The 19,112-nt window shown below is 37.2% G+C and overlaps 1 protein-coding gene across 4 annotated transcripts in view; it reads left to right on the plus strand.

The window, feature by feature from the left end:
- The window catches only part of RAP1A (RAP1A, member of RAS oncogene family), a 77,918-nt gene that overhangs the window by 26,613 nt on the left and 32,193 nt on the right, over positions 1–19,112 (plus strand). For 2 of the 4 annotated variants that reach the window (XM_055404064.2, XM_055404063.2), the window contains exon 2: positions 17,767–17,825. The exons of the other annotated variants lie outside the window; for them this stretch is intronic. The gene's annotated coding sequence lies outside the window, so the exon portion shown is untranslated. The remainder of the gene's footprint in view (positions 1–17,766; positions 17,826–19,112) is intronic. 4 annotated transcript variants of the gene reach the window in all.

A 19,112-nucleotide genomic window follows, 5' to 3' on the forward strand; every position in this document is an offset into this window, starting at 1 on the left:
ATGATGAGGCAAGACATGTGGGAGGAGAACATGCTTTATCTTGGCCTGCATATATAGAAGCTTGCCTGATCTTTTGAGTTCAAGTATAGTTTGGGGAAGGCAGTGATTGAATCCGGGGGGCATCTTCCTGAGTTTTCTGTCTTTAAGAAAGAAGACAGGCATAGGATAGGTGTTTGTCATCCCTCAAGTTCTCTAATGAATATACTGCCACAAACATCTTCATTTGTTCCAGTGTTGGTTCAGTTACATAGTTTGTAATACCTTAGTTTTAAGGAAAATCAGCATCATTAGTACTGTGCAGATTAGATAGACAAAAAGATGAGTGATAAAGCAGTATGATGTTGTGGTTAACCGCATGGATGCTAAAGCCAAACAGCCTGGGTTGTAATCCTTGTTCTGTAATTTATGTCTGTTGAGCTTGGCAGGCTTGTTTTAGCTTCTCTGCCTTATCTATAAAATCAGGGTAATGGTCTCCACCTCAGAAGAATGTTGTAAGTATTAAAAATATTAATATGTAAAGTGCATAAACAGTATTTTGTGCATGGTAAGGTTTCAAAACATAATACCTACAATTAATTTATTCCTTTTCTTATATCCTCTTTTCTAACATTTCCTACCCTTTTCTTGTCCATTCCTCCTAAAGATAGGCCATGGTTTTTCTGATAAACTAGGTGGGGGATCAGCAAAGATTTTTCAGTAAAGAGACAGATAATAAATATTTTAGGCTTTTAGGGTCATATTGACTCTGTTGCAGTACTCAGTTCTACTGTTATAGGCAAAGCAGCCATAGACCATATGTAAACAGATGTACATAGCTGTGTCTACTTTATTTTTGAACACTGAAATTTGAATTTCATGTAGTTTCCACGTGTCACAAAATACTGTTTTTCTTTAAATTTTTTTCTTTTTATTAAAATTTTTTTAATATGAGAACTATTCTTAGTTTATAGGCCACACAAAAACAGGTAGTAGACTGAACTAGCGTAAAGGAGCCTGAACATTCTAACATCTGTTTTAGACACCCTTTTTTTCTCAAGTGTGCCTTCATTCTTTAGTTTTTCTGTACTTTGGAGGAGTCTAGAAAATTAGCTTTATTGCCATTAGGTTTAGAATTTAAAGTTTCTGCTTACAACTTTGATCTTAAACTATTAGCATGTGGTTAAACAGTGAGATCTTCATGGACTCTCCTTCTCAAGGTGACATATATAAGTGTACTTGGAGTTCTTTGGTTGCAAGCAACAGAAACAGACTTTATCTTGTTCTCAGCATCAGTAAACAGCAGATATTGTATTAGTCAGAGTTCTCCAGAGAAACAGACCAGTAGGATACAACATGTGCATACACACACATTAACCATGTACACATATGCATTTTATCTCTCTGTGTGTATAAAAATAAAAATTGGAGTATATGATTGTGGGGATAGGCAAGTCCAAAATCTATAGGGCATACCAGCTGGAAACTTTGGCATAAATTCTTGGCGACAGAATTTCTTTAGTGAAACATCATTTTTGTCCCTTAAGGGCTTTCAGTTGATTAGGTGAGGCCTTCTCACATTATTAATAATCTCCTTTACATTGATGGTTAGCAGCATTCACATAATACCTTCACAGCAACACCTAGATTAGTGTTTATTTGAATTATTTGAGTGCTGTAGCCTAACTGGGCTTTCCTGGTGGCACTAGTGGTAAAGAACCCGCCTGCCAATGCAGAAGACACAAGAGACACAAGTTTGATTCCTGGGTCAGGAAGATTCCCCTGGAGGAGGAAATGACAACCCACTCCAGTATTCTTTCCTGGGGAATCCCATGGACAGAGGAGCCTGGTGGGCTTCAGTCCATGGGGTCGCAAAGAGTCAGACATGACTTAAGCGACTTAGCATGCGAGCGTGTGCACACACACCCACACACACCCTAACCAGATTGACACATACAACTAACCATCAGTTCAGTTCAGTCCCTCAGTCATGTCTGACTCTTTGCGACCCCGCAGCACTCCAGGCTTCCCTGTCCATCACCAGCTCCTGGAGTTTACCCAAACTCATGTCCATCAAATCAGTGATGCCATCCAACTATCTCATCCTCTCTCATCCCCTTCTCCTCCCACCTTCAATCTTTCCCAGCATCAGGGTCTTTACCAGTGAGTCAGTTCTTCCCATCAGGTGGCCAAAGTATGGAGTTTCAGCTTCAGCATCAGTCCTTGAAATGAATATTCAGGATATTCAAGGCAAAGAATAACTCAGATAAAAATGGCGATAATGATAAAGAACAAACACTCCTAGAGCCCTTCCTCTGTGGTAGGCATATTTATAAGTTTGCTTTAAAGATACTAACACATTTACTCAAACCTGTGAAGTAGGTACTATTTGCCCCATGATGAAACTAAGGCACAGAGAGATCAAGACATTGCTGAGGTTACAGAGCAAGTATCAGAGCTGGACTTCATAACCCAGGAAGTTAGGTTCAATGTCTGTGCTTAGCTTCTATTAAGCTGCACTGATGATCACTCTTGGAGTCCAGGTTTAGGAGGGAAAGGAGATGATTGTGAGATGACGAAGGGATGACAGTATCAGAAGTTTCAGTGAAGTGGAAAATCTGTGCTGTGGAGGTTTTTACAGAACACACCCACACACAGGTATGTTTATACCAGCCACGTATTGAAAAAAGATACTGATTTAGATGGTTACCAGTAATTCTTAATGTTGTTGTTCAGTCGCTTAGTCGTATCCAACTCTTTGCAACCCCATGGACTGCAGCACGCCAGGCTTCCCTGTCCTTCACCATCTCCTGGACTTTGCTCAAATTCATATCCATTGAGTCAGTGATGTCATCCAACCATCTCATCCTCTGTCGTCTCCTTCTCATTCTGCCTTCAATATTTCCCAGCATGAGGGTCTTTTCTAATGAGTTGGCTCTTTGCATCTTGTGGCCAGAGTATTGGAGCTTCAGCTTCAGCATCAGTCCTTCCAGTGAATATTTGAGTCATATCTGGATGGCACAATACTTTTTGCTCCATTTTTGTGTGCTAATAGTAAGCATCTCTGTTTCCTTTTGTATGTTCCACCACCCTAGTTTTGACAGAATCCTAGTTACTGACCAGATCCTTTCCTATTCTTTCTCTTTCCTCTCATAACATAACATTAATTTGGCAGACTTTTTCATTTTTGCCTGTTTGTATCCACTAGTATACTTCTGTCTATTTAGTAGGGGAGCTCTGCCAGTTAGAGCTGGAGGTGTTTTTTTTCTGATTTGGAAAAGCAGCATGTGTCTGTCTGTCTTTAAGTTTTCCATTAGATTTCCTTTTCTATTCTTTTTTTAACTTGGTGTGCAATTTGTAAATAAATGTCAGCAAATGTAAACTAAGAGAATTGAAAAATGGGTGCATCCCTCAAAGTGGAGCACCTTCTCAACACAGAACCAGTTTGCTTTTTTGAAAAGTATTTGGCTTTTTCTAGCAATTTTTGTTGTCTACAGACGATTTAATTGGTAAGTTAATCAAACCAACACTTTGAAAAATGGGATTATAGTATATTTTTGTTGTCAAATTTGGGTAACTGGTTTTATCTTCCTTTGTCTCTCAGTGTCTCATTTATAGTAGATAAACATAATAGATGTTTTTGGCACTGGGGACCATTGTTTTATTTTTTTTTTTCTGTATTAATCTAGATAGCAAGGTAAGGTTGATGTTTACTCTGTTTGGTGTGCCTTACAGATTGATTCAGGCTAATGTTTCTATTATTCGCTTCTAGCCAGTGAAAAGGCATTGTTCGAAACAGGGCTTGTATGGCAAAACCACTACAATATTGTGAAGGAATTAGCCTCCAATTAAAATAAATAAATTTATTTTAAAAAAGAAAGAAACAGGGCTTTAGATCTAAGATTGTAACTTCTAGAAAATTTAATTGTAGATGTTTAATTGTAGTGTCTCTCTTTGAACCCTGCGCCTCAAGACTTTAATAATACTTAAGGTGGGCTTCCTTGGTGGCTCAGTGGAAAAGAATCTGCCTGCCAATGTAGGAGACCTTGGTTTGATCCCTGGATTGGGAAGATCCCACAGAGAAGGAAATAGCAAACCACTCCAGTATTCTTGCCTGGGAAAACCCGTGGACATCACCCTGTTTTGTTACGCGGTCTTCTGGTCATTAACTACTTTTTTATCAGCTTTGTAGTGCTCAGATATGGAAAGAAAAAGAATTGAAGCACACTTTTGGAAATTTTGCCTTTTTCTTAGATTTTGATTTTGGTTAGCTTTTGCTAACCAAATGTTAGTACTGGTTGCTAACCAAATAAAATGTGATAAACACAGTTTATCTGAATTCTAATCCCTGTTATGCAGATTACTGTGAGCTTTGGTAAGATATTTTTCTTAGCCTCACTTTTTAGCTATAAAATGAATAATAATAGTACCCCTACCTTATGATCATAAAAATCAAATGGTATGGTCTGTATAATGTACTTAGCATAGAATATTAGATGTTTATATTATTCCTTCTTATCTGTTGATCAGAGCTTTACTGCTGATTCTGGTTTTGTCTTTGAGGTTACTGTTTGGTTCCCATGAATTTTTAGCAGGCAGTTTAGTGTTCAAAGGAATATTTAGTATATTATTCCTTTTAGCTAGAATAAAGTAAAGATGCCATAGAATGAGTGTTGTCTTAGATTTCTAAGACCCGGGAAACTGGTCTGAATGTTTTTATTCACTTGGTTAACCTTTTTGAGACTCAGAATGTAACACCAGTTTCTTCTGATTTCCATTCCTCTTTTAGAAAGATTTAAAAAAAGAGAATCACCATAGAGTTTGTTGATGTCATGTGGACCATTAGGAACAATACTTGTTATACCTCTAAAGACCCAGAGAACTCTTGTTTATACTTACTTTAATAGTGAAATCTTGGTTTTGGCTTAGAATTCTTCTAATATGAGTCATATTATATGTAGTGCTTTTTATAAACTTTGTCTCATTTGATCTTCACAATTTTGTGGGAAAGGTAGGACAGATGAAATCACTTCTACTATTAAAGATGAGAAATCTGGACTTGGAAGAAGTTCAGTGACTTCCAGAGATAAATAACTAACTGTCTGCTCCCTGATACATTAGTTTTCATTCTTTGTCCAGGAGTTTCTGTGTAGAATCAATTCCTTCTTTGTGATCAACGTATAATTTCCAGAATGTAAAACTCAAATTGATGAAATTACTGGGTTTTCACATTTGCCAGAGTATATACCTTTTGTTTTATGGCTAGTAAGTTAGAGGAACAGATAACAAGTTCTGCCATAGTTCAGTTCAGTTCAGTTCAGTCGCTCAGTCGTGTCCGACTCTCCGCGACCCCATGAATCACAGCACGCCAGGCCTCCCTGTCCATTACCTCTAATCTTATTTGTAGTTTTAGGATAACTAGTATGCTTTATATTGTGTAAGTACCTATAGGAAGATATTTTTTTAATTGGGGATATTCTTTGTGCAAAAAGTTCAGTTCAAGTATTTTTAAAACCTCTGCTTTTGTATTTATGGACTGTGTAGATCAGAATCAGGTAGTCAGGTATGGATGTGAGAGTTGGACCATTGAGAAAGCTGAGTGCCAAAGAATTGATGCTTTTGAACTGTGGTGTTGGAGAAGACTCTTGAGAGTCCCTTAGACAGCAAGGAGATCAAACCAGCCAATGCTAAAGGAAATCCATCCTCCAAATTCTTTGGAGGGACTGATGCTGAACTTGAAGCTCCAATACTTTGGCCACCTGATGGGAAGAACTGACTCATTTGAAAAGACCCTGACACTGGGAAGGATTGAAGGCAGGAGGAGAAGGGGACGACAGAAGATGAGATGGTTGAATGGCATCACCATTCGATACACATGAGTTTGAGCAAACTCCGGGAGTTGAACAGGAAAGTGCTGCAGTTCATGGAGTCACAAAGAGTCAGACACCACTGAGTGACTGAACTGTGCAGATCACCATGAAGGAATATAAAATAGTCTTGTCTTTGCTTTCAGCAAAATTGACATTGATAGAAAAGGCGAGGCTAATTGTCAAACAATCTGAGTAGACGTTGCCAGACTACAGTCCGAGGTTCATTTTTGTATGGCCCTCAAGCTAAGCATGGCTTTTGCTTTTGTTGTTTGAAAAACAAACCAGAAAAAAAACAAACAGGAAAATATGTAGCATGGACCATATGTAGCCCTCAAAGCATGAAACATTTACTGTCTGGCCCCTTATAGGAAAAGCTTGCTGACTATAAATTAGAGGAAATGTGTCACATAAAGTATAACCAGAGACGTTAGGAAATGCAAATCAAAACCACAATAAGATACCATTTCACACTTACTAGGCTATCTGTAATCAAAAAAATGGGCAGTAACAACTGTTGACAGGGATGTGGTGAGAATATAAAATGGTGTAGCCACTGTGGGAAACACTTTGGCAGTTCCTCAATATGTTAAACTTAGTTACCATATGACCCAGCAATTCTCTTCTAGGTATATACCCAAGAGAATTGTAAGCAGGTTCACATAAAAGCTTGTACATTGTATTCATGACATTATTGGTCATAATAGCCAAAAAGTGGAAGCACCTCATCCATTGAATGTATAAACAAAATGTGGTATAGTTATACAATGGAATATTCAGCCATAGAAAGAAATGGAGTACTGATACATGCTGCAACATGGATGAACCTTGAAAAGCAAAATAAGTGAAAGAAGCCAGACACAGAAGGCCACACGTTTCTGTTGTTTCCTAACTCTAAGAATAGTCAAATCTATAGAGACAGAAAGTAGATTAATGGTTGCCAGAAGCTAGGGGTAGGGAATGGGGGAGTAAGTAAATAATGGACATGGGGGTTTTCTTTTTAGAGTGGTGAAAATGTTCTGGAATTAGATAATGGTGAATCATTGTACAACCTTTTTTTTTTTTTTTATTGTACAACCTTTTGAATGTAAACTATTTTACGGTATGTGAGTTATATCTCAACAATAGAAAACATAACTGAAGACTTAAGTAGTTTTTGTAAAAGAAGCAATGAGAGGTTAGATAAAGAAGACTATAGGCATGAGTTACTGGATATAACTTTGAAGTTGGGACTTGAAATGCACCCCACAGGGCTTGGAGGATTTGGAGAGAAAAAGGAAGTAGACATGGTATAACACCATGAGGGATGTAAGCTAGGGTTTATATCTGTTACACAGAAGAGGAAGCAGTGGCAAGACTAAGGAAGAAAGGCAAACTGAGTCTTTTGTTTTCATGGGGCTTCTGAACGTGCATATTTAACTGACTTGGGATCATGCTTTATGTTGTCATTTTCATGGAATAAATGTATATTCTTTCAGTCTGAGACAGACTTTCCAGCCAGAGAGCCAGAGCCTAAGGGCTGTCTCCATGGTACTCTTAACAGGTTACTGTAAGGATTTTAATTCACAATGTATGTGGTAAAGAATTTCCCGTCTTTTTTGTTTTATTAAGTCATACAGTATTTTTGATTTCTTGCTGATATTCAGAACAAAAATATTTAATAGTACTCTTCCTCATGTTTGCCACTTTACACAGTAAAATTCTTTCATGTATATTGCCTCCTTTCATCCTTTCCCCACACCTATGAGATAAATGGTATCATTCCCATTTTAAAGATGAAAGAGATCATATAATAGAGTGATTAGGAGCCAGGATGAGGGCACTGGAGTCAGACAGCCTAGATTCAAATCCTGGTTCTGCCATTTACTGATTGTGTGTGAATTTTGATGCATTATTTAACCTCTCTAGGTTACATGTTTTCTCTTGTGTAAAGTGGTGATTATAATATCATAGAGTTGTATTTAAATAAATTGACAGAAGTGAAATTCCTGGAGTCGTGCTTGGCATATGGTAGATGAAATGCTGTTTATAGCTTAGGAGAGTTGAGTAAGGTTAAGAAGTCCAAAGTCTTTTAGCTGCTAAGTGGTAGAGCCAGCACCTAATTACAGGTGTTCTGAATCCAAGTCCTGTTGCCTTTACTAGATTTTATTATATACTTATTTATTTATTGCATATACAGTTATAAACTTTCCTCTAAATAGAGACCAGATAATAAACCAGAAGCTTTCTGACTTCCTTACAGCAGAACTTTCACTCCTAAAGCCAGTCTTTCGCTTTAATTCACCAGTATGGACTCCTTAGTAGTTATAAACCAAATTGTGAAAGCAAAATGCAGATTTAACATGATTAACAAAAATTTATTTGAATATGATAAAATAAAAAGTTAAAAGTAAATAACACCTACAGAGAAAACTTGCAGTAATCAAGTTTGACTTGATTACAAGAGTGACTGTCCCTAATCAATAAACATAACAGAAAAAATAACTTTTTTCAAAACAAATGAGAAAGAATAGGCAGTTCACAAAAGAAAAAAGATGTGACTTGGTAAATATTTGGAAAGCATTTTAACCTCACTAGTTAATTGAAGAAATTTAAACTAAAAGCAGCATAATGCATCTTTGATGATACAGCTGACAAAATAAGAACATTTAAATTGTAATGAGCAAATTTAAGTTGAAACTTTTAGGGAAAATTATTAGAGAAAAATAGGACTTTTTTTCCTTTTCTGGCCATGTGGAGGCCTAGGGGATCTCAGTTCCCTGACCAGGAATCAACACCATACCCCCGGCAGTAGAAGCTCAGAGTCCAAACCACTGGACCACCAGGGAATTCCCAAGACCCACGTATTCTTGATATGGGAATATAAATTGATAAAACTGTTAATCTCCATGAATAACCTTCAATAAGCTCCTAACCTTAAAACTAATAAATAATCCATCTGAAAATGTTACTCCAAGAAAAACTGGTAACTCTGGATAAAAATATATGCACAGATTCATTGCAGTGTTATGTATTATAACAGAATGTTTGGACATATGGAACAAAAAAGATAGTTAAATTTTTGTACATATATTGCAGTATTATTTGATAAAGACTTTTACTAAAAAAAAATTTAATGACCTTGGAAAAGTAAGATAACATACTTTTGGGAGGTGGATGGAAGCAAGATTCAAAATTGCAGCCCTGTCCCCTCTAGTGTCAAGCAGTAAACCTAGTCTTGAGAATGGTTCATTCTGGACAAATGTTACTAATTAGTTCTTAAGTGTTTGACGTACTGAACTTCTACGTACTGTAAAAATAGAACAAATAAACCCCTTTTGAACCCAAATCCTCTTTCCATTGTCATAGTGACTACCCCATTTCTCTATTCTTTAAGCAAACGTGTCAGAAAAAATCATCTAATGTTTCCAGTTTGCCATTTCCCAATCTTGAATTTAGTCTGGCTTTTGGCCCTAGGTTGAACTGAAATGGTTCATCAAGTCTCCAGTGACCTCCAGTGGTCAGTTCTCAATCCTTATCTTACTTGACTTGTCAACAGCATTTAATAGTTGATCAGTTCCTTTTCTTTGAAATATTTTCTTCTCTTTGTTCCAAGAAACCACATATTTGGCTTTCCCCTTACCTTAATGGCTGTTGCGTATGGTCTTTGCAGGCACCTCTACCTATGATTTATTTTAACTTAGTATGGTGAATTATATTATTTTAAAATTGTGATAGAATACACATAACATAAAATTTACCACTGTAACCATTTTTAAATGTATAGTTTAGTGGCACTAAGTACATCTACATTTTTGTGAAATTGTTCATCCATCTCCAGAACTTATTTTCATTTTCCCATACTGGAACTCCATATCTGTTAAACACTAACTCCCATCTTCCTACCTCTGGCAACCACCATTATACTTTTTGTCTATGAATTTGATTATTAACTATTGTAGATACTTCATACATGTGGAGTCATACAGTATTTGTCCTTTCATGACTAGCTTATTTCACTTATTATAGCCTCAAAATTGATCCATGTTGTAGTAGGTATCACAGTTTCCTTTTAAAGCTGAATAATAGTCCATTGTATGTACATACAATTGTTTGTTGTTTAGTTGCTAAGCCGTGTTCGACTTTTGTGACTCCATGGACTGTAGCCCACTAGGCTCCTCTGTCCATGGAATTTCCCAAGCAAGAATACGGGAATGGGTTGCCATTTCTTTCTCCAGGGGATCTTCCTGAACCAGGGATCCAACCCGGGTCTCCTGCATACGCAGGCAGATTCTTTACCACTGAGCCACCAGGGAAGCCCTGTAAACATACCACATTTTGTTTATCCATTCATCTATTGATGGACACTTCGGTTGTTTGCACTTTTGTCCTATTGTGAATAATACTGCTGTAAACATGAGTATACTACAAATATGTGGTTGACTTCCTGCTTTCAGGTCTCTTAGGTATATACCCAGAAGTAGAATTGCTGGATTATATGGTAATTGTATTTTTAATTTTTTTGAGGAATTGCCATACCTTTTTCCGCATTCCCACCAGCAGTGCACAAAGATTGTAATTTCTCCACATCCTCACCAAGACTTGTTTTCTGGTTTCTTCATTTGTTTTGTTTTGGTAATAGCCATCCTAATGAATATAAAGTGGTATTTCATTATGGTTTTGATTTACCTTTCCATGAACTAAAGAGCCTCTTGATGAAAGTGGAAGAGGAGAGTGAAAAAGTTGACTTAAAACTCAACACTCAGAAAACTAAGATCATGGCATCTGGTCCCTTCACTTCATGGCAAATAGATGGGGAAAGAGTGAGAGACTTAATTTTCTTGGGCTCCAAAATCACTACAGATGGTGACTGCAGCCATGAAATTAAAAGACTCTAATTTTGGAAGAAAAGTTATGACCAACCTAGACAGTTTATTAAAAAGCAGAGACATCATTTTGCCAACAAAGGTCAATCTAGTCAAAGCTATGGTTTTTCCAGTAGTCATGTATGGATGTGAGAGTTGGACTGTAAAGATAGCTGAGCACCGAAGAATTGATGCTTTTGAACTGTGGTGTTGGAGAAGACTCTTGAGAGTCCCTTGGACTGCAAGGAGATCCAACCAGTCCATCCTAAAGGATATCAGTCCTGGGTGTTCATTGGAAGGACTGGTGCTGAAGCTGAAACTCCAGTACTTCGGCCACCTGATTAGTGAAGAACCAACTAATTTGAAAAGACTCTGATGCTGGGGAAGATTGAAGGCGGGAGGAGAAGGGAACGACAGAAGATGAGATAGTTGGATGGCATCACTGACTCAATGAACATGAGTTTGAGTAAAAACTGGAAGTTGGTGATGAACAGGGAGGCCTAGCGTGCTGCAGTCCATGGGGTCGCAAAGAGTTGGACATGACTGAGCAACTGAACTGAATAATTAGTGATGTTGAGTATGTTTGCATGTATATATTATCCATCCGTGTATGATCTTTGGAGAAGTGTCTATTCAAGTTCTTTCCCCATTTTGTTTGGGCTTTTTTTGTTGTTCAGTTTTAGCAGTTTTTATTCGGAATATTAACTCCTTATCAGATATATGATTTGCAAATACTTTCTTCCATGTAGCCATTTTACACTGTTGGTTGTGTCTGTTGCTGCAAAGAAGTTTTAAATTTTGATATAGTCCAGTTCATCAGTTTTTGCTTTTGTTGCCTGTACTTTTAATGTCATGTCCAAAAATCATTGCCAAATCCAGTGTCATGAAACTTTCCCCTTTATTTTCTTCTAAGAGTTTTACAGTTTCGCTCTTACTTTTAGGTCATTGATCTGTTTTGAATTAATTTTCATATATAGTGTAAGGCCAGAGTTCAGTTAATTCTTTTGCATGTGAATATCTAGTTTCCCAATACATATATTGAAAAGACTGCCTTTCCCTCATTGGATGGTATTAATACCTTTGTCAAAATTCATTTGATCATTTATATAAGGGTTTATTTCTGGACTACAAATTTTGACATGTTATATTTATTTTCATTTGTTTAGTATTTTCATTCTGTTCTAATTTCCCTTTTGGTTTCTTTCTTGAATCAAGGATTATTTAGAGGTATGTTGTAATTTTCGGATATTTGGGGGTTTTCTTGATGTCTTTCTATTATTGATTTCACTCTGGTCAGAAAAAATACTTTGTGTGATTGAAATTTCTTTTAATTTATTGAGACTTATTTATAGTCTAGATTATAAGGTCCATCTTTCCCCCGCCCCTCCACTAGCACATGACATCCTAGTTCCCCTGACCAGGGATCAAACCCACGCTGACCCTCTGCATTGCAAGTGCCGAGTCTTAACCACTAGATCACCAGGGAAGTTCCACATGGTCTATCTATTTAAATGTTCTGTATGCCCTTATAAGTAATATATATTTTGTTATTCATGAGGTATTGTAAAAGTTATCAGTTAGGTCCAATTGGTTGGCAGTATTGTTCAGTTCAGCTGTGTCCTTACTGTTTTCTGCTGCTGTATCTGCCAGTTACTAATAAAGGGGTGTTAGCCTCTCCAGCTGTAATAGTAGATTCATCTGTTTTCCTTGCTCTTTGGTCAGTTTTTGCCTCGTGTATTTTGACACTGTTATTGGGCACATACACATTCATTCATTCATTCATGAAAGTCACTCAGTTGTGTCCAACTCCTCGCGACCCCATGGACTATACAGTCCATGGATTTTTCCAGGCCAGAATACTGGAGTGGGTAGCCTTTCCCTTCTCCACGGGATCTTCCCAACCTAGGGATCAAACCCACGTCTCCCGCGTTGCAGGCGGGTTCTTTACCAGCTGAGCCGCAAGAGAAGCCCTTAAGGACTGTTACATCTTCTTGGAGAAGTGACCTCTTTATCATTATGCGTACTTATATACATTATACATTCCTCTCTTTATTCCTGATCATTTTCCTTGCTCTTAAGTCAACTTTCTCTAAAATTAATATGGCTACTCCAGCTTTCTTTTGATTAGTATTAGCATAGTATATCTTGCTCCATCCCTTTATTTTTAATCTGTGTCTTTACATTCAAAGTGGGTTTCTTGCTCCACTCTGACACCTCTTTCTTTTGATTGGTGTATTTAGACTTTTGATTTTTGACTAATGATTTGAATGTAGCTGGATTAATAGCTACCATAGGTGTGACTGTTTTCTGTTCATTGCCCTTGTTTCTTTTTTGTCTTCTACTCTTTTTCTGCTACCTTCTGGTTTTAATTGAGCATTTTTTATTTCTCTTCTCTTTCCATATCAGTTACACTTTTTTTTAGTGATTGCCCATGAATTTGAAATTACATTTATAACTAATCCAAGTCCAGTTTCATGTAACACTGTACTACCTCACAGATAATACAGGTACTTTATAACAGAGTTATTTCCAGTTCCAAAATCCCTTATAACATTGCTGTCATTCATTTCACTTATCCATCAGCTGTAATCGTCTAATTCATTACTGCTGTTATTTCAAATCTGTTATATCAGTTGCTGCTAAGTCACTTCAGTCGTGTCCAACTCTGTGACCCCATAGATGGAAGTCCACCAGGCTCCCCTGTCCCTGGGATTCTCCAGGCAAGAACACTGGAGTGGGTTGCCATTTCCTTCTCCAATGTGTGAAAGTGAAAAGTGAAAGTGAAGTCGCTCAGTCGTGTCCGACCCCTAGCGACCCCATGGACTACAGCCCACCAGGCTCCTCCATCCATGGGATTTTCCAGGCAAGAGTACTGGAGTGGCTTGCCATTGCCTTCTCCAGTTAGATCAGTTAAGAACAAGAAAAATAATTAAAAGATTTAATTTTACCTTCACATATTCTTATTTGGTTTCTGGCTTAAATTATTTCTCTTCTTTTCAAGAACTTCTTTTAACATTTGTTACAGAGCAGATATATAAAACAACAGATTCCCTTGAAATTTTGTTTGAGAAAGTCTGTATTTCTCTGTCATTTGGAGGATAATTTTGCTGGATGTGCAGAATCGTAGCTTTGTGGGGGTTTTTTCTTTCAATGCTTAAACATTTCACTTTATTCTTCTCTTATTTTTGTGTAATTTCTGAAGAGACATCTCGTGTAATTCTCATCCTTGCTCCTCTAGAAGTTGTGTTTTCACCCCTCTGGCTTCAACGTATTTTCTCTTTGTCTTTGATTTTCTGCAGTTTGAATATATTCCTAGGTGTAGATTTTTTGGTGTTTATCCTGCTTGATGTTCTCTGTCTGGTGTCTGTCTTCTGTTTTTTGTTTAGTAGCCATTTTTCTCGTAACTCTTCACTCCTTTTAGGCCCTGTATTTAAATGTATCTGGAAGATAACTAATTCTTACCACTTCTGCTGGTCCATGTTGTCATCTTCTGGGTTTCATTTGCCTTCAAATAGTTCTCCCTGTTCTTGCCCTTGATCGCCTCCTTCCTTTCACCACACAACAGATTAGAGAAATCTGTCTAAAATTTCAGTGGGAACTTGTCATCCTTTGATCAGAACTATCCTGTGACTTCCCTTGTCATACCAAGTAAAAGCCAGTGTTCTTAACTATGGCCTGAAAGCCCATATTTAGCTGTTTCATCTCTTATCTTACCTCCTACTAATCCTCTCATCATTGTCCTCCAATTAGGGTGCCCTCCTTTCTCTATAGAAGTCACCAGGCATCTCAAGACTTTTCCATTTCCTTCAGATGTCCACATGACTCCTTCTTTACCATTGCATTTAGATCTTTACTTGAATATCACTTTTTTCATGTTGCAAATCTTCAAGCCCTATGAACTCCCTGTACCCCCTTTCATGCTTTATTTTTCTCCAGAACAGTTTACCAGCTGACCAGAGTCTGTCAGGAGAGAGCATGGCACAGTGGGGAAAATGGTATAAAGCCAATTTGGCTGGAGCATGCAGAGAGAAGAGGGAGCACACTGTGAGATAACGCTAGTGTGGGAATTAGGGACCAAACTGTGCAGACTCTTGCAGGCCATGCCAACATATTGTGGCTTTATCCTTAAGGGTGGTGGCAGATCACTAAAGTATCTTAACTGGAGGGATTTGGGAGGAGGGTCACTAACATGATGAAATATGTCTTTTTAATAAAGATCATTCTGTCTTCACTGTGGGAGAAAGATTGGAGAGGGGAAAATTGGATGTGAAGGGACTCAGTAAGAGGCTATTGCAGTGATTGAGGTATAAACTTACGGTAGCTTAATCTACTAGGATTTTCATGGCCATACAAAAAAAGAATGTTTGGAACTGATTCTTATCATGAATTCCATTTATAAACCTAGGTGGTCAGCAGTTCATAACTCTTAATTGGTAAATTAGGATCTCCCATTTATAGAATCCCCATTTGGTTCCATTACAGGAAAATAAAATCTCTCACCCTGTGTTACTCTTCTTCAATATAAAAATCCTAGAAACTAAAAATCAGTATTTATGTATTTTTTGTGTATTTCTTAGCATTAGACACAAAACACAGTATCCCCTGATTAAGTTTAGTTCTTATTTAATGGTCCATTTTGAGACCTGATCAAATTGATTTGTCTCATGAAAGAAAGCTTTAAATAATTTCCTTATTATATTCTTCTGAACTCCTCTCATCTCAAATATAAAGTTTGTTAGGACTAAGACTGCCCTCAACAGGAAATTTTAAAGACAAAGGTGTCTATACCTGTTATTTCTTGTCACAGAGCCAATGCTCTGGCCACAGGAACCTTCAGAGTTTCTGCGAATCAGAAATTCATGACAGTCTGGCCATGCTAAGATAGATTTGAAGTTCTTAAAGCATCCTGGGTGTTCATTGGAAGGTCTGATGCTAAAGCTGAAACTGCAATACTTTGGCCACCTCATGCGACGAGTTGACTCACTGGAAAAGACTCTGATGCTGGGAAGGATTGGGGGCGGGAGAAGGGGTCGACAGAGAATGAGATGGCCGGATGGCATCACCGACTCGATGGACATGAGTTTGAGTGAACTCCGGGAGTTGGTGATGGACAGGGAGGCCTGGCGTGCTGTAATTCATGGGGTCGCAAAGAGTCGGACACGACTGAGTGACTGAACTGAACTGAACTGAAAGCAAACAGACTAGTAAACTAGAATATGAGCAGTGGTTTTCTAATCTGGCAGTGTTTTCATCAAACCAAAATGTTCATCCTATGTTTTTACTTTAGGAGGGGAAAGCATTTAACTTCTCCCATGTTTTAAGCATTTCGTACCTACTTAAAATACGTTATTTTGTTTTAATTATCAGGAACCAGTATCTTAATCCAGCTGTGTTTCCCTAATAAGGAAATTGTATATTAACAAATAACTTTCCCAGGCTCACACAAGGATACAGACATGCCAGGGGTTTCTTTTCATCAGGGGTTCTTAGGGGTTCCTTTGTCTCCACTTCACTCTGTGTGCTAACATTTTTTTTTTTTCTCCACATCTTTCTTTAATATTGGTTTTCTTTTTTTTTTTTTTACAGTTCATAACTTTTATAAATAAATGTACAGTGAATAAGTTCTCTGAAATATTTCAATATTTCTGCAGGTTTAGTAACATCGTAAAATACATTTCAACTAAAATTCACAAATCTAAAAACCTGTTAGGCATTTTTAGGCGTTTTAAGTTGGAAATGAAGACCAATGTTACATCGTAATATGCCAATTACAAATAGTACTTCAAATAGCAAATACTACAGTTTCAGAGAACTGATGACCCTTCAATTCAGTAAAGTTCAGAATCAATAAATTTGATTATGCTGCCTCCTGATTTGGGGTTCCTAATCTGACAGTACTGTGCACTCTTGTGTTACATTACCTTTCTACAATTCTTTTCCAAATACCAGTAACTAATTACAGTAGTAAAGCAGCGATAATAGTAGTAGTTGTTGTTTTTTAGCCAGGCACTGTGCTAAGTGCTATATATGATTTATCTGACTTGGTGTTCACAGCAATGTTGCTGAACTATGTCCCCTTACTTTAAGGCTAACCCTCTCTGTGTCTCAAAGTCCAGCCCCATTCTTTGTTCTCCTGACTGGACTCCCTGCTCCAATTTCTCAATCCTTTGTTCTTACCTACACACTTATGGAAGTTGGGAGCTTTTTTTTTTTTAATCTTTTTTTCCCCTCGAATTATCTATTAAAAAACCTTAAGTGGCTTTCTTCCTCTGATAGGAAAATTTCAGGTCTTTTATCATACAGGGTCTTTGGTAGCTTGCTAGCCTAACACTATTTAAACCACATCTGTACTCATTCTTTTTCCCTAGCTTTCTCCCAGCTGTTCATTGTAAAAGCTCAAACCACCTGGACTTTTTTTAAATAATTTTTTATTAGGCTTTTCACTGTCTTGAATCCACACCTTTTTCCCCATGAAATTCCATGTCTGTAGTGAATTCCTACCCCAGCCCCTTCCTCTTTGTTGCCTTCAAGAAATGTATGTAAGGCATATAGTAAAAATCTTTCCTTGTCCCCTAATTCCTCAATTTCTTCCCAGAGGTATTCCATATGTTTACAAGTTTCTATGCACATATAAGAGTAGAGGTGAGCTAGCATGTTAGAGTGTGAACTCGGGATCCAGGCTGCCAGATGTGTGGTTTGGGCAAATTATAGTACCTACCTCATTAAGACTTTTGTGAGGATTTTTCATGGTAGTGCCTAAGGAAATTGTATATTAAGTGGTAAGTTCTCAGTAAATATATGCTATTAATGTTGTTTTGTTGTTGTTACATAACAAAGCAGAATACATTGAAAAGAGAATGGCATTTACTATCAGGATAGGTTTGACTAGAGCTTCCTAGTTACTTTGCACATAAGTCATTAATTCAAGTTAAACGTTCGATGGTTTCCTTAACTTTATAGTGGGGAAAATCATATACAGTTTTGATATGGTAAACTAAAACATATAAAGGAAAGAGCTTTGTACATGATAAAATGCTCTATAGAGGTTATTGGTCACATCGTTTTACTTTCCCTTCTAGGAAAGATCACAACATTTCCATTCGTTATAAGAAGTGAAGAGTTCAGAAATTTGTGACAGGTATGATGTTTTGCTCTGAAAATTATTTTAAATTCATGTGCATGCATGCTAAGTTACTTTAGTCGTATCTGATTCTTTGCGGCCCTAAGGACTGTAGCTCACCGGCTACTCTGTCCATGGGATTCTCCAGACAAGATACTGGAGTGGGTTGCCATTCTCTCCTCCAGGGTATCTTCCTGACCCACGGATCCAACCCAGGTCTCTTATATCTCCTGCATTAGCAGGCAGATTCTTTACCACTAGCGCCACCTGGGAAGCCTCTTTAAATTCGTACTTTTTTAAAAAATATTTGCTATGACTTGCTCTAGTGTTAGTCTTAAATTTTCAGATTTATGTAATTTATATGGCGATGCCCTTAAGGGAATAACATTAGAGTAAATATCTCTATTTATGGAAATGTCAAGATTCTGACATCAGGATTCTATAATTGATATACTTAGCATAGATTAGTAAAATTAATTTAGTAAGACTTACTTTTAAGGAAAAAACTTTTGGGGGCAACATAGAAAGTATTAGTCACTGCCTATAAAATTTTCTTCATGGTTTACAAATGTTTTATTTGCTTGTAATGATAACAGTTGCTGAAGAATATTCATCTAAGTAGATTATACTACATATGAAAAGCTCTGATGTACTTTATGGTGATTTACTCTGTTGCTAAAAGAAGATAGGCATTCACTCTTATTTTTCTTTTTTTTTTAGGGAATATTTTTGGATAGCGTGATAGTCTCCCATATTCTGTTTGATAGTGTCATTCCCAGATTCTTAGTAGTCAATGTTCTCGTCAGAGTTTAGTAAATAGTAGAGCAGGATTCTAGTCAGGCAGTATGGATCCTAAGTTCAGACTTCTGAACATTTTACCATAACGCTGTGAGAAGGAGAATTACCAATGGCTTTGACAAAATAATGAATAAAAGAACTTTTGGAAATGAAAAATACAAATAGAAATTTTAAATTCAATACATAGGTTTAACAATAGATTAGGAAATTCGTGAGCTGGAAGATGATGTGAAAAATAAATTAACCAAAATGCAGAGACACAGATGGACCATATGTAAGAGAAGAAAAGAGAATTGAAAATTAGGGCAGAGATTGTTAAATTCCCTTGATTTCTTTTTTCATCTGAGTAATCGTTGTATTAGTCGGAAGCTTTGCTCTCCAGCTCTAGCTTCCATCTCAGTGTCTTTCTGATAGTGAGGTTTGACTGTGTGTTGGTTTCAGCAGTTTGGATGCAAGTGGACGTTATGTGTGCATAGGTTTTAAGCTTTATGGTTTATGCCTATAAGA

Source organism: Moschus berezovskii, chromosome 4 (assembly GCF_049115385.1).
Source record: "Moschus berezovskii isolate FMDL1 chromosome 4, NW_MosBer_1.0, whole genome shotgun sequence".
Lineage (NCBI taxonomy): Eukaryota > Metazoa > Chordata > Mammalia > Artiodactyla > Moschidae > Moschus > Moschus berezovskii.